Source organism: Monodelphis domestica, chromosome 4, assembly GCF_027887165.1.
Source record: "Monodelphis domestica isolate mMonDom1 chromosome 4, mMonDom1.pri, whole genome shotgun sequence".
Classification (NCBI taxonomy): domain Eukaryota; kingdom Metazoa; phylum Chordata; class Mammalia; order Didelphimorphia; family Didelphidae; genus Monodelphis; species Monodelphis domestica.
Genome location: NC_077230.1, coordinates 315,501,470 through 315,517,737, shown reverse-complemented (window position 1 = coordinate 315,517,737; position 16,268 = coordinate 315,501,470). Strand labels below are relative to the sequence as shown.

The 16,268-nt window shown below is 39.6% G+C and overlaps 2 long non-coding RNA genes across 2 annotated transcripts in view; one reads left to right on the top strand and one right to left on the bottom strand.

The window, feature by feature from the left end:
• The window catches only part of LOC103101853 (uncharacterized), an 88,450-nt gene that overhangs the window by 14,726 nt on the left and 57,456 nt on the right, over nucleotides 1-16,268 (top strand). The gene's annotated exons all lie outside the window — the stretch shown is intronic.
• LOC103102214 (uncharacterized) lies at nucleotides 6,453-9,298 on the bottom strand. Its single transcript, XR_468223.3, has 2 exons — nucleotides 9,204-9,298; nucleotides 6,453-6,685 (listed from the first exon to the last, which is right to left on the bottom strand). It is a non-coding gene; the product is annotated as an uncharacterized LOC103102214 (long non-coding RNA).

Sequence of the window (16,268 nt, the reverse complement as noted above, 5' to 3'; positions counted from 1 at the left end):
TCTGCAAATGACTACTAAATTGCCATGTGCGTGGCACTGAGCTCCCCTCTGGGGCTTCGGTTTCCTTCTCTGTAAAATGAGACGACTGGACTAGATCAATTAATTAACAAACAATAAGTACATATTATCTGCCCCAGCAGAGCTGGGGATACCAAGAAAACGCTAGATGACAGAAACTCTATCTTCGAGGCTACCCTTTGCCCCCAAGGAGCCTCTATTGGAGTGGGGAAAGCGACATGGAAGAAATAGGAACAGATAAGTTGCAGAATGGAAGGAAGGCACCATTAGAGTGAAAGCCTCAAATGGCTAGAAGGAGAAGATGAAAGACTTCCTGCGCATCGTCTCCAGGCTCCCAACAAATTCCAGATCCCAAGATCCGATAAGCAGATAGTGGGCTCAGGCAGAAGAACTGGAAAGTCAGCATTGTCAGATTTCTTAGCCACCGTCTAGAATGATCTGACCGTGATAACGCAGGATTTCATGGCCACGGAAGTCAGTGTCTTTCAGATAGCCCTACCACCAGAAGTCCCCGGAGCCCAACAGCTGGGAGTGCTATCTTGGCATAAGCTGAATTCTTCAAGCTTCCACAGATTTCATGGGGAGAGAGGAGAAGCACACTCTAAGTCGCATTAGCTACTGGAGGACATGTGAGAAGAAATCTGCTTACTTCTAGTGCGCCATGACTTACAGTCCAGATTTTATGAGGCACGTACGGAAAAGAAATTCTTTACAAAAGCCGGAGAAAGAGTAGCAAGCGAGGTCCATGGCTAAGAAGGAAAAGACCTCAGAAAGCTGACGCCATGACCTTGTGACACAGGACAGACTGCTCACACAAGCCACCGAGAAGGAATGGAATGATAGTTAAGGGGAAGCTAGCTAAAAACTTTTGTAGAAGTGGGGGTGTACTTTTTTTTCTTAAACCCTAACTATTGTAGAATCAATTCTATGTATTGGTTCCAAGGCAGAAAAGCAGTCAGGGTTGGGCAACGGGGTTTATTACTTGACCAGGGTCACTCAGCTAGGAAATATCTGAGGCCAGATTTGAACCCAGGACCTCTTATCTCCAATCCTGACTCTCAATCCACTGAGCCACCTAGTTGCCTCCTTGTGTCATACTTCTAATTGGTGGATACTGACTAGCTACACCTTGGCTAGGAAAACAGTAAATATTTATCTTCTACTTTTAAGATTTCCAGACCAAATCAGAGAGTAATGTGACCCCTTCCTTGGGCCAGACTAGGTATTAAAATTATTAAAATGAAATATCCTACTAAAGGTATTTCAAGTTAGAAATCTGGTTAAGTGATAAAAAAAAAGAAAGAAAAGAGAGACAGAGAGAGAGAGAGAGAGAGAGAGAGAGAGAGAGAGAGAGAGAGAGAGAGAGAGAGAGAGAGAGAGAGGTGATAGAAAGTGAATTCCAAGGCCTAGTCACAGAGTTAGCAAAGACTGAGAATTCTAGAGTTTTATTCTAGTACCGACTGGGCATCTTTTCTGGCTGTCCCCCAGGCCTGCACTGCTTCTCCTCCTCTGCTCTGATTACTGGATTCCTTAAGTACCAACTCAAAACTCACCCTCTTACAGGAAGCCTTCCTTCTCTAAGCCCTCTTAATTCCAGTACTTTCCCTCTGTTAGTTATCTCTTATTTAGAGATCAACTAAGACCAACCTTCTCCTTTCTCTGGCCTCGTTTTTGTTGTTCAGTTGTATCCGACTCTTTTTGATCCCTTTTGGTGTTTTCTTGTCAAAGATACTGGACTGGGTTTGCCATTTCCTTCTGCATCTCTTTCTATAGATGAAGAAACTGAGATAAAGATTAAGTCTCTGAGGCTGGATTTGACCTCAGATCTTCCTACTCCAGGCTTGATGCTCTATCCATTATATATTACCTACCTGCCCCTATTTGTGGTTTACAGTATTCAGAGGAGACGAGACTTCTGGCATGAATGAGGGCTTGCTCATCCTTTTCAGGGCTGTTTTCCTTTGGTGTCCATCTCCCATCCAGCTCTCATCTGGGGCTCCAAGAAGCTTTAACATGTGCCAGAGCCATACCCTGGGAAACACCTTGGTAGGTTAGACCAGGTTGAGGGCAACTGGCAGATCTCAAACCTCTACTTCCCCTGGTGGAAATGGTGGAAGAGAATAATTTGTTCCAATGGCCATGAAGGTGGGGAAAGCAGGTGCCATGGATTCCTTAGAGCTTGGTTAGACACGGAAGAAACCAAGGTCATTCAGTGCATCCCAGGTCTCAAATTGTCTTGATTTTTGTCTTGCCACTAGACTTTAATGACTCTGCAAGAGAGAGCTACGCAATGACTTTGTGCAACTCTGCCTCACTTAAGTCCAGCTTATGCATGGGTCAATGCTGATGTCATTTTGGTCTTCTTCAAGTAGGAAGGACAATGACCAACCAACCATTTCCTATTTATCTTGAATATAGTTTGCTTTGTATAGATTTGGTTGCATGTTGTTTCCCCCCATCTGATTGTAAGTTCCTTGAGGGCAGAAACTATCTTTTGCTTCATTTTGTATCCTCAGTGTTTAGCATAGCAGATGCTTAATAAATGTTGCTTGATCAATTAATAGTTTCAAGAACTACTTATACTGGCTGAGCTATGAAAAAAATGGCAGAGTAAAAGAGATGAGAGAGGTAGAAATGAGAACTCACCACTGACCTTTGGAACCAAAAGATTTCAAACTACATGATCTCCAACCTGGAAATCCTGAGAAATCTAGGGGCCAACCGTGTGCTTCTCCATGATGGAATGCACCTCCAACAATGGCTTACATGGAAAGGGCCAGCTATTGGTAAGTAAGCTTTTTGGTTGAATTATGCTAATTAATTTTGTACATAGTGAGAAAGAGGCAGGTAGAATGACACTGCAGGATACTAGAAAGAACAGTGTTTGGTGCCAGTTTCTTCCTCTATAAAATGGAGATAATATTAATTTGACAATTTTATCTCACATGATTGTTCTAGAGACCATGTTATATAAACATGATCCAGAGCTATGAGATTTAAAAGAAGAGTTACAGCCCCAAACTCTTAATTTTGGCTCCCAAGGCCTTTTCCTCCACACACTGACACACCACTTTATTGCCCATTTATTTCTCAATGCATCACAATTTACGGTGCCATTATGACTTCAATGAGGCGATGGGTATAAACACCAAGCAGATCGAAGGTCTTGTTTGTCCTTCCTTTTGCCCCAGATGGTTTCTTCTTGGCTCCGTTGGTACGTGTGTAGTATCGATGTCTGAGGCGGTGAATGTCCTCAGCCTAGAAGATGTGGAACCAGCTGTTGGGAATTCTGCTGGCTGGAGTGTCTTCCTTCTCAGTCCTGAGAACTGACCCAATGGTTTGGCATTAAAGCACACCCATATCCCTGAAGAAAGCCAGTTGGGCCAAAACAGTGGAATGTTTTCATGGCTGTAACATGAGTCAATTTTGAAACAAATGGCAATGAAGTCAGTGGTTTATCTTCTCCCAGGGCTGGAAGCCGTAATGCTGTTCTGTGCTTAGAAGTTTAATGGGTGTACAACAGGGCAGAACATTCTTGTCTAACGAGGTACGGACTGTTCTATCTGATGGCCAGCAGGACAAGCTGACATCCCGTTGACACGCCATGTTAGGCGCAAAAGGAGAATAGCTGAGAATAAGTGGCTGGATAAAGAGAGAAAATTGCCACCGAAGGTGATGGACGGTCGTGAAGGCTGTCATCTTTATCAGTACAGGGCTCAGCCCTTGCTTCTTCACTGACTGTCTTGCCAAGGTTTAAAGGGAAAGGAGCAGCGATGATGTTTCGTCTGGGAGCTCTCGTACTCTGTCCTGTTCAGCACGGTCGTGGCTGGTGAAAGCAAAGCAACACGAGGAGATTTTTAAGAGCGATGCCCCTATTTCTGGAGCCTTTTCTCTCCTACACGGTGCTTTCTTTACCACAACCCTGTGAGAGGGCCCTGCGAGGATAGAAGTCCTTCCATAAGAAAACAGAGGAAAGGGCTCTAGGATGTTAAAGAGCTTGTCCAGGATCGCACAGCTAGTCAAGTGGCAAAATTACGACTCAAACCCAGGCTCTAAAGCCAATGAATGCTTAGACTGGTATGCCAGATGAAATAAACAAAGTCATCTTTCTTTTTGTGTATATTTTAACAACATGTTTTTAAGCACAACAGTGTGTTTTTTAAATGCACGGTAGTACTTTTGATGGGGGCAGAAATAAAATATCCCATGCTCTCGGACAATTACGTCACGATTGCATCGCCTCGGATGTGTCATGTAGGAATTTTAAAAATACGTTTTATTGAAATATTTTGACTTTACATCACAGTTATTTCCGGGGATGGCAGGGGAACCAAACTCCACCCTTCTTCTCCAAACTGAACTTTCTCTTACGACAAAGAGTAATGCACCACAGACACAGGGACTGTATCTGACAGGGCGTATAATAGTCTGTCCTAGGAGCCCCCCACCTTTCTGATTTGATGGAAGAAGTGTGTTTCATTAGCTGTTCTCCAGCACCTTCGCTGGCTTTCCAGTTACTCAGAGTTTGACATCCTTTTAGTGTTCTTTTCTTCTACATTGTTGAAGCAACTTTGTAGAGGTCATGCCACAATTTAAATTTTTTTTGGTTTATTGGCAATGTGATATGGTGGGTAGAGCTGAATTTGGAGTTGGGGGGCTTCAGTGGCAATCCTACCTCAGAGACTTGCCTTTTGTTTAGTTATGAACAAGTCACTAATCCTCCCAATTTTCCAGTCCTGTGGATGAATTTAATTATCCCCATCTTGGGAGCAGCTGGGTGGCTCAGTGGATTGAGAGCCAGGCCTAGAGATGGGAGGTCCTAGGTTCAAATCTGGCCTCAGACACTTCCCAGCTGTGTGACCCTGGGCAAGCCACTTGACCCCCATTGCCTAGCCTTACCACTCTTCTGCCTTGGAATCAATACATGGTATTGATTCTAAGCCAGAAGATAAAAAAAAAAAGTTCCCATCCTGACTACCTCACTGGTTTATTATGAGAAAAGCACATTCCAAACTACAATTCTCTAAATAATTGTCAGCATGATATAAATATCACTTATTATAATACTGATACAAAGATGCCTTTTAACTTCTATCAGCATCACCTTGCATAGTTCCTTGCATATTGTAAGATCAAGGGATCACAAATATAGAGCTAGAAAGGATTTTAAAGGACATTGAGTCCAACCCTTTGATTTTTTATATAAGGAGACCGATGCTGAGATTAAGAGACTTTGCCAGGGTCACACAGATGATAAATATGTCAAGTGAGATTTGAACCTAGGTCATCCTGATTATGAAATCAGTATTCTATTCACCAGACTACCTCCAAATCAATAAAGATCTAATTATCATGCTGATAATGATATTTTAAAATTTCAAGTCCTTCTAAAGGTCATTGATTTTTGTCAGCATAGGTCTCCCCTTCACCAACTTAGTAGATGGACTACTTGAGTTAGTATGGCCATAGAAGATCCCATCACTAGTGGTTGATGGGCCTCTACAAATTTAACCCAACTGTCCTTTCACCTGTGGGTTTTAAAATAATGTGGTGGGGGAAACTGACTAACCCCCACTAAACCCCTAATCCAATTAGATTCAAAGGTCCTTCCTTGGCACATTATTGGCCCTTTTATAGACCAATCCCACACCAGGAAGTGGGGGGGGGGGGGGGGCGTGGACCTTCTCCCAGCATGGGATTGGACCACTCAAAACCAATCCTATGCCAGAAAGTAGGGGGGCAGGACCCCTGCAGCATGCTGGGGGATGCAGTTCCCCAGGCCACAATAGTTTAAAACCCATTTATTCCTGCAACATTTTCCCAGGATGATAGTCTTCCAGTGCTTGAGTTCTGCTAGTATGCCTAGCATTCCTTCAATAAAGAAGGATCCAAGTAGGATTTAAGTTGTTGACACTAGAATGATGAGTTTTTCCTGTTAGAAGGGACCTTATTTAATCTGAACTCTTCAGTTTATAGATGAGGAAACTGAAGTACAGAGACCTAAAGATTGATGAAATCCAAGGGCAGCTAGGTAACACAGTGGATTGAGAACCAGGCCTGGAATGGGGAGGACTTGAGTTCAAATTTGACCGTAGACAATTCCTACTGTATGACCCTAGGCAAATCATTCAACTCTGACTGACAAGCCCTTACCACTCTTCTGTCCTAGATTTGATACTAAAACAGAAAGTAAGGATTTAAAAAAAAGAACAATGGAATCCAACTCTGTTTTCATCTTTGTTTTTAGTACATTCAAATGGTGCCACTGTTGCTCACTCACTGATGATGAAAAAAAGGAGTTATGATTGGCAAGGAAGACCTGTGTCAGATATTCAATTAGGGGGAAGCCCTTGCCTCCACTTAATGGAATGTATGGGATCTGGGCCTGGGGAATGAGATTTTATATGTCTTTAGAGATGAATTAGGAATGGTACTTCAATTTTTATGAAGAATATATTTTTGTCATTTTTGTTGTCACTTATTTTTAGTCATTGAAAGTGAGAGGAAACATGGTCTACTGAGCTGAGCAGAAGGCTGATGGTGAGACGTTTAGATTTTTTTCTTAAAGCCATCATTGACATTCCCATCTCATTGAACAAATTGCTTGCTTGCACAAAGATCTGTTTCTTCATGTGGAAAAAAAAAAGAAGATGAACCAGTTTGCTACCTGTAAGGCACAAATGATCACAGTGAAAATCAATCAATAAGTATTAATTATTTACTATTTTCTTATTAGAAACTATTATATTTGAGGGACTGTGCTGAGTATTGGGGAGACAAAGAAAAAGCCAAAACAGAGACTACCTTCAAGAAATTTACATTCTAATAGTGGATACAAGATATGTGTGTATATATATATATATATATATATATATATATATATATATATATATATATATAGCTACAGAAATATAAATAAAGAGTATATAGAGAGTAGACCTAAAGGTGAAGCCTTTAATTTAAGCTTAAGAGTATGATAGAGGGTGATAAATAAAAACATTATATCTATCATATGGGTTTTTTTCCTTTCCTTTCCTTTCCTTTCCTTTCCTTTCCTTTCCTTTCCTTTCCTTTCCTTTCCTTTCCTTTCCTTTCCTTTCCTTTCCTTTCCTTTCCTTTCCTTTCCTTTCCTTTCCTTTCCTTTCCTTTCCTTTCCTTTCCTTTCCTTTCCTTTCCTTTCCTTTCCTTTTCCTTTCCTTTCCTTTCCTTTCCTTTCCTTTCCTTTCCTTTCCTTTCCTTTCCTTTCCTTTCCTTTCCTTTCCTTTCCTTTCCTTTCCTTTCCTTTCCTTTCCTCTTCTTTTCACCCTTAACTTCTGTGGTAGAGTCAATACTGTGTATTGGTTCCAAGGTTAAAGAGAAGTAAGGGCTAATCAATTGGAGTTAAGTGATTTGCCCACAGTCACCTAGCTAAGAAGTGTCCAAGCTAGATTTGAACCCAGGACCTCCCATCTCTAGACCTGGTTCTCTAGACATGGAGCTCCTTATAAGGCTGACCTACTAGGTATGTTTATATAAGAACTAATTATTTTAAAAATAGGCTTCACTATTATAGGCAGTTTTCAACTTCTTTTCTTGGTTCTGCTTATTGTCTTTGTATCAGATCATATAAATCTTTGCATATTTCTCTGAATTCTTTAAAGTAATATTTCCATGAACTATTCTAATTAAACACCCTTGTTCATTTTCATAGGTTATAACAACCACAAATAATCTAGAATCTTTGGTTCATAGAATCATAGGTTTAGATATGGAAGGAAACTTAGAGGATATTTCCTATAATCCTCTCAATTTGACAGATGAAAAAAACTAAGACTCAGAGACAGGAATGTTCTGTAGCCAACTCCTACTGTCTCAGAGCCAATTATCAAATATTCCTTGTGAACATTTACATTTTAGAAATTGGCAAACACAACAAATTGGGGCTTCATTTATTATTTTGTTGGTTGTCTATACTTGAAAAAGTGATGGGGAAAATGTTTATAAGGCAGATTAAATTTAAATATATGTTGTGGGTGCATGCATTTTTCTCTAAGTAAGCTGTTAAACATTTACCAGCACACTTTAGCCCAAAGGATTAAGTGATTTGTCCAATGTCACAAAGGTAGCAAGAGTAAAAGTAGGGATTAGTACTCAAATCCTCTGACTCGAAATATGGGGTGCTCCCCACTCTATTGTGCAGAAACAAGCTTTTAGACAATTCTGTTCTCTATGTTATAAAAATCACTTATCACCAATATTTACAAAGAAAATAATATTTTAAAAGTTTTAAAAATCATTAAGCATCTATTTTTCTTTCTCCTGACTTCCTCTAACCATTGGAAAAACAGAGACATTGTTAAAAAAAAAAAAGAACCCTTGTATTAAGCAAAATAAATTCCCTCATTTGCTATACCCAAAAAATGTTTCCCATTTTGAATGATGATCATTATCTCTCTCTTAATAAGTAAATTAATTTAGGTAGTATTATCACTTTTATTAATTGTCTAGGCTTACTCAAGAGCAACTAATATTTCTCTAATTATTTAAATATTTCCATGAACAATATTTAATAGTCACATTCATGTAGCTCATGTTCTTGGTAGTTGGACTCCCAAGTATTTTATATATTCTACAGTTATTTTAAATGGGATTTTTACTTCTACATCTTTCTACATTTTATTGATATTATAAAGTAATGTTAAACATTTGCATAGATTTATTTTGTATCCTGCAACTTTGCTGAAGTTTTGGATTTTTTTGTTTGTTTTTCTAGTGTTTTATAAGTGTACTATTATTTGATGAAAAATGATCATTTTGTTTCTTTTTTTTTGTCTGTATTCCCTCAATTTCTTTTCCTTGTCTAATTGCTATAGCCTGCATTTTTAGAAACAAACAGAAGTGGTGACAATGGACACCTTTGTCTATAGCTGGTGAATTCAGGAAAGCCACATATATACATCTGAGCATGTGAGTCTTGTAAGAGGCAGACAGGGGGTGGGTGGGAAGGACCATTCCAGGCATGGAGAACAACCAATGCAAATACATAAAGATAGGAAATGGAACACTCAGTATGACTAATTCAACTAGAACAAAAGCTCCCGGAGGTCAGTAATATCTAAGAAAAGTACAAAGGCAGAAAGGGATCATGTTGGAAAGGTTATTGACTTGACTTTAGCAATCTGTGACTGTTGGCATGAGCATCATACCTCCTTTACTGACACAGAGGGCAACTCCTCTTCATCTCTGAGTTGCTCTCCACCTCTCGGGCTCGCAGCCTCTTGTAACTTAGCCGAGCTGTTTCTCAGAAAACAAATATACAATTCAGTATCAGCAGTAGACAGCAGTATGATTCCGTGGAAAGATGTGGAGCCCAAAGATAGAGGTTCAAAACCTGGCTCTATCATTTACGACTCTTATTGGGAGACACATAATAAACATTTAGTCTGTAAGATGAATGCCTTTTTTGGGACTCTGTGGCAAACATGCAAATGTAAAATTCTAGAATAGAAGTAAGTGTAGCATTTGCAATAATCCAGGTTTTGGAATTGAAGGAAGGAAATATTAATGATGGGGAAATATTTTATTTTGTTGGGAAAAGATACTTCAATGGGAAGATGATCTTTTTAGTATGGAGTCTTTTGTTGGAGATTGTGATCCATCTTGTCCTTTGCGATGGTCTCTCCCAAGGCACTAGAGGATTTCCTTTGAGAAAACCAGGTGGCAAGATAGAGAGAACACTGAACCTGGAGTCAAAAGACCTGCTTTCAAATCCAGCCTTAGCGGTTTGCTATTTATGTGATTCTACGCAAGTCACTTAACGTCTGTCTACGTCAGTATCCTCAATTATAAAATGGGGGTTATACTAGAGCCTGCTTAACAAGGTTGTTGTAAAGATCAAATGAAATAATATTTGTGAAATCCTTAGCACTATGTACATAGCACATAGTAGGGTCTTAATAAATGTTTGTCCCTTCTTTTCCCCTATTCTGGTTCTTACAGTATCTCCAAGGTAACCGTGGAGTACCCTAACTTCCCATCTTTTGTTGCTCATTCTTGGTAAATGAATTTGCCTCATTTTCTGATATCCTCAAGGATGTCCTCTTTGTACCTCCCTACATTCGAATCATCATTGATTCTATTGCAATCTGTTCATAGCCACCAAGCATCTTTCCATTGTCCTTTGAGCTACATGCAAGGTTTTTTGTGTTTTTTTTTTGCTTGTTTTTGAGAATGAGATGTTGTTAAGATTCACAGCATTACTGGAAGAATATTGGTGATGAAGGCAGAAGCTTGGGATGGATAAAATACACTTTCTCAAATGCCCTTCGGTTTGCAATAGTCTTACTTCTCATGATAGACATCTCTCATTGTTCAATGGGAGTGCTAGTTGCAGGTGTGTGTGTGTGAGTGAATATGTGTGTGTGTAAAGTGTGTATATATGCATAAACAAACATATAATATACACATACAGGCATATATACATATATATTTTCTAGTTATAGTTACCATTTTCAAGCTTAATTTAATCCAATCTCCTCATTATGCATTTAAAGAGACTGAATGAAGTTACCCAAGGATGCTAGGTATACCACCCAGCACCCAGAGAACGTTGCTGTCAAAAGAGAATTCTCCTTCTCTTTGAACCCTTAGTGGGACATCTGCCATGATACCATAAAATAACATCTTAGGTACACCTATGTCTCCCCGGTTGGTTCCTCATCTCAGATCAGGCTCAGCAGATTGCTGAACAAAGTTATCTCTGTATTGTCACCTGCCACAGAATCTCATAGAATATTTTTTTCCCTCTGTGTGGTTGACACCTTTTTGAGCAGAATCTCCAAGACTATTTTATCCCACTGTGTCAAGTGCTTAAAAACCCTACCAACAACACATACACAACAGGATCTTGCCTGTTTATTCTATCTCTCCATTGTATAACTATGATAATGTGGTCTGTTGTTAACCACAATCTGTGAATGACCAATCTTCTTTTTAAAACTTAATTTCATTGATGTCCCTTGCTTTGATATCACACTCATTTCTTGAATCACCTCCCCCCTAACTCTCATTTCCCCCAAGCCAATTGAACTCTCCTCTGTTACAAAGAAAAACAATTAAATAGAAACACTAGATCCAGTGACTGTATGGGACACTGCATACGATACTTTGACCTCAAGAGTGCCCTGCCTCTCTACTGGGAGGAGGAAGGTATGTCGCATTATTTGCTTTCTGGGACCATTAGTGGGTTTTCAGTTAAGAGTTCAACTTCCTTTGAGTGACTTTTCCAATGGAGTTTTTTATAGCCATTATGTATATTCTTGTTGACTTGGTTTATTTGTCTGCATCAAAATACATAAATCTTATCCTGTTTCTTTGAATTCCTCATCTGTATAATTTCTTATGGCATTACAATATATGGAATATTATATGCCACCATTTTATTGCCCATTCCCCCAAATTTGGGTATCTGCTTTATTCCCAGGCCTTTGCTACCACAAAGAGAGCTGTGGTGAATATTTTGGTATGTATTGGACCCTTGTTTCTGTCTTTGACTTTCTTGGTATAGATGCCCAGCAATGGGATTATTACACCAAAGAATAATTTCCTTGCATAACCCTGGATTTATATCCATAAGGTTTGGATAAATTCACAGCTCTATCAATAGTTTGTTTTCTCACCACTCCTCTGACATTTGCTGCTCCCATCTTTGCCAGTTTGTAGGTGGTACAGTGGATAGAATGCTAGTGCTGGAGTCAGGAAGACTCATCTTCCTGAATTCAATCTGGCCTTAGACATTCACCAGCCATGTGAGGCTCTGGGCAAGTCATTTAGCCCTGTATGCCTCAGTTTCTCATATGTAAAATGAGCTGGAAAAGGAAATGGCAAACTAATATGAGACATCTCTTCCAAGAAAACCCCAAATGGGGTAACAAGGGTCAGAAATGACTGTAAACAACTATGAGTAAAATCTCAGTGTCTCAGTAACTCTGAGGTACCATCTTATGCCTATCAGATTGGCAAAGTCCAAAGAAAAAGTAAAAACACAAATGTTGGAAATGCTAGGGAAAAGAGCCAAACTGGTATTCTACTGTTATTAGAACTATGAATCAGTCCAACCATTCTGGAAGTAAACTTGGTTTTATGTCCCAGAAGTTTCTAAACTGTAGATCTTGTGCATATCCAGCAATATCATGACTAGGCCTATACCATAAAGAGATCAAAGAAAGAGGACCCATGAACAAAAATATTTGTAGTAGCTATTTTAGCGGGGGCAAAGAATGAAAAACTAAAGTGATATCCATCAATTGGGGAATGGCTGAGCAAATTATAATAGTAAGAAATGATGGATTATTTTCAAAGAAACTGGGAAGAAATGTATAAACTAATGCAGAGGAAAGTGAGAAGACCCAGAACAATTAATACTCTAGCAACAACATTATAAAATAAAAAAAACTGTGAAGGACTCTAAGAACTTGGATCATGCAATGATCAACCAAATTCTGGAGGTCAGATGAAGAATGTGTCCCTCATCCTGACAGAGAAGTTATAGATTAATATGCAGAATGACACACACATCTTCAAACATGGGCAATATAGCATTTGTTTTACTTGACAATGTCTATTTGCTACAATGGTTTTGTTTTTCTTTTTCTGGTGCGTGTGCGTGCTCATGTGTGTGTGTGTGTGTATGTGTGAGTGTGTGTGTGTGTGTGTGTGTGTTGGATTAGAAAGCAGAAGGAAGAGAAAATAAATGTTTAATTGAAAAATAATTCAAACAGATGGCCAACCAGCATTATGCTTTTGGTAGACAGGTTTCCACCCTCACTACTCTTCAGTAGACAAAAGAGGATGTCCATGACATTGTGGGTGTCATTTTATCACCCCAGGTACATATATAGAGACTTGTCACAACTAATTGATTCTCCCTAGGTGACTAAATGTGTGCTCTACGCTGTGGTGTGTGTCCTTGAAAAAATCTTATATATTGAGGTCTGAGGCATAGGACAAAGGCCTCAGTGATGATGATTGTGTCACAAAGTCATCTACAACTTCATTTTTGACCAAGTCTTCTGAACCAATCCCTGTTAATCAGACATCCCTTTATCAGAGAGTTCTGGGGAACCTGACATCTGTTATGTCTTACAAATGAGCTTGTGATTTAATCCAGTATCGCCCTTGGCTGCCATGTCCTTCCACTTGGCAAGGAAGTGACATATTTGCTAGCTGAGTTTGTTACTAGTCTTTTTGGGACTCCTCATTGGGGCAACTATTTTAACTCAACTAAAAATCTCTACTTTGAAGCAACACTGTGGTATGGAGGGAGCCCTAGGGATTATAAAGGTTGAGTCAGTGAAGCTCAAGTTCTTTTATAAGTGGAAGGCCACAAGAACAATTCCTAGTCCCAGACTGTGCTTATTGTCCAAGGACTAGGTTATGAACTTCATTGCACTTCCTTCCTTCATCCCAACACTTACACACACACACCCACACACCTCTTCCCTCCACTTTCCACCTCTTGCTCTCAGAACAGTAATAAAATCAACATTGCTGTTGCTATTGTAAAGGACAAATCTTTTGACTCTCTTATGGATCTACTCATCACATCTATCCCTTCTCTAACTAAAACACTTTTTTGGCTACCATTCCTTTAGATGCCTTCTCTCCTCTTCTTTGAACGTAAGCTCCTTGAGAGCAGAGATTGTCTTGTTTTTGTAAATGCTTTTTATTTATTCATTCATTTTCTATCAGTTTGATCACTAGGTGAAGCATTTTTGGGTCATGGCCACCCATGAAATGTCTCTAAGAAATGGTTGGGTCAGTATCATTCCTCATCTCATGGAGTTGACAGCTTGTTTAACACAGTTCAGTTTGTGGCTGCTCTCATCAGAGGAAGTATCTCCTTTTCTTGATTGTCCTTTCTTTTAGGCGGGTTCTTATTTTGACCTTTTCTGTAACCTGTCAGTGATCTGACTACACGTAGTTTATTCTGGTGATGATTGCTTTGTCTAGAATTAGTCGCTTCCTGTCTGTTAAGGTATCATTAATTTCATTTTTGTGATGTCTTTTGCTGTTTGCTATTCCCAGCGATTTCTGAGTCTCTTCATTAAGAAAATATTCACATTGTACCTAACCCATGGCATGGCCTCTTTTCTTTCTTGGTATTTTCCGATGTAATTTTCACTTTGAATTCCTACCTTTGCTTAATTAAAAACCATTCACAATAGAGTTCCAACTTTCCCATAGAGTTTCCCATTACTCCCTCTCATATGTTTTATGTTCTAATCACAACAGCAAACTTGCCATTTCCAATACAAGACATTCCACCTCTGGCATGGGTGCTTTGGTACCAGCTTTCTCTTATTCCTGAAATATTATCTCTCCTCACTTCCTCCTTTTGCAATCCCAAAATCCTTTACTGGCTAATCTTAACTGATGCTCCCGACAAGCCACCTTTCTTGATTGCCCTGGTTATTAATGCTCTCCTTATTTCTCCTTAACTTCACATTTACTTTGTATAGGTTTTCTATTTACTTATCTGGGTCTATGTTGTTCTCCACAATAAAATAAGAGTCCCTATTCTTGAAGATAAGACTAATTTGTTTTGTCCTGTATTCTTAATGCTTAGCAAAGGGCTTCCCTTAGAACCTTATTAAGACTTTGTTTTTGTGCAAAGTGTCCTGGCTTGGTGGATTGAGAACAAATTTGTTCAGAAAGACCTGAGTTCAAGTTTTACTTCCAAGCAATACTAATTCCTTGGCTGTGATCAAGTGGTTTATCCATTTGGTGTTCCAAGCAACAACACTATAAACCAGGCTATCAGTTTCTGACTTGTCTGCAACAGTAAAGAGCCTGATCAAGAAACTTCAGGTCCAGGCTTTTCCTCTCTTGCCACAAATGTTCAATTCACTGAGCTAGGGGTAAAAATTAGGGGGAAAAGGGCAATATCCCTGTTTTCCAAAAGCTTACATTTGGGAGGTTGGAGGGAGTTAATTCATAAACACATAAGCATATTATAAGATAGGATGTGATGGAACCAAAGGATCATGAAAAGTGCTTTAGTAAAATTTGAATAAGGTAACTGACTGAAATATAGAGGACTTTAGATGGCAGGTTGAGGAATTTGTATTTTATCCTAGAGGTTCTAAGGAGCCATTGAAAGTTTTGGAGTAGGGGAAGGCAAATGGTCAGATCTGTGCCTTCAGAAGATTATTTTGGTATCTGTGGTGAAGATGGATTGGAGAAGGGAAGAGCAGGGGACTGGTTAGAGGGCAATAAGGATAATCTAGGTGAAAGGTTGTGAGGTCTTCTACTAGGGAAAGAGCTTTTTGAACATAGAGAAGAGGTCTGATGTCTGTTTTGCTGTGGGAGTAGAATTGACAGGACTTGGCAACTGGCTAGATGTGGGGGTGTGAGGGGAAAGAATCAAAGACTCCAAGATTTTTAATTCTGAATTTTTTGATTATCAGAGAAAGGACCCAAAACAACATCAGAGGAAGGGTAATCTGAAGGAGTGAATTTAGGGTGAATGGTCAACTATTCCTCAAGTATTCTGAAGAGGGGAACAACAAAAAAGGGCAGTTGCCTCAAGGAGGAGTGCATAGGTCTCTAGGCTCCAAATTTCTTTGCTTTTGCAGGGCATTTGTTAGGGGGTTGGGGGGCCCTGTATGTATAAGCTTCTCTATAAAAGAGAGCACTGCATTCACATATATTGCATTTGCTACATGCCTACAGACCATGAATATGAGTTTTCATAATGATGATGATTAAAATGAAATCATTTAAGATTCATTTTAATTTTTTGAATGGCTCAATCGAAAAGAACCAGCACTAGATCTGGACACCTCCTTATTGTCGATATACAACAGAGAAGTGCTTGGTCTCAAGAAGTTGCAAATGATTCTGGAATCACCCACCTAGAAGGCATTAGGTCTCAGGTGGCAAAGAGAAGTAAGACTACTCTGATGTCATTGACAACATTGTAGCTGGGAAAAACAGCTGCCCCAGCACGGATGCTGTTGCCATCCAGAGCTACTGTATTTATGAAGGCAGAAACCGTGTTAAGCATTATGGAGTGCTCTTGTCTTCTAAATGTGCTTTACATACATTAATTAGTTATTCTTACTTATAGCTGACTAGTGAGACAGGTCGGTGTCGCTGGCCCCATTCTACCTAGGAGGAAATGAAGACACACAAATTTAATTACTCTCTCGGAGACTGGGGTGGTTGTGGGAAGGTGTGGCTGTGTGTAGGGGGCATGGGTTCACACAGGC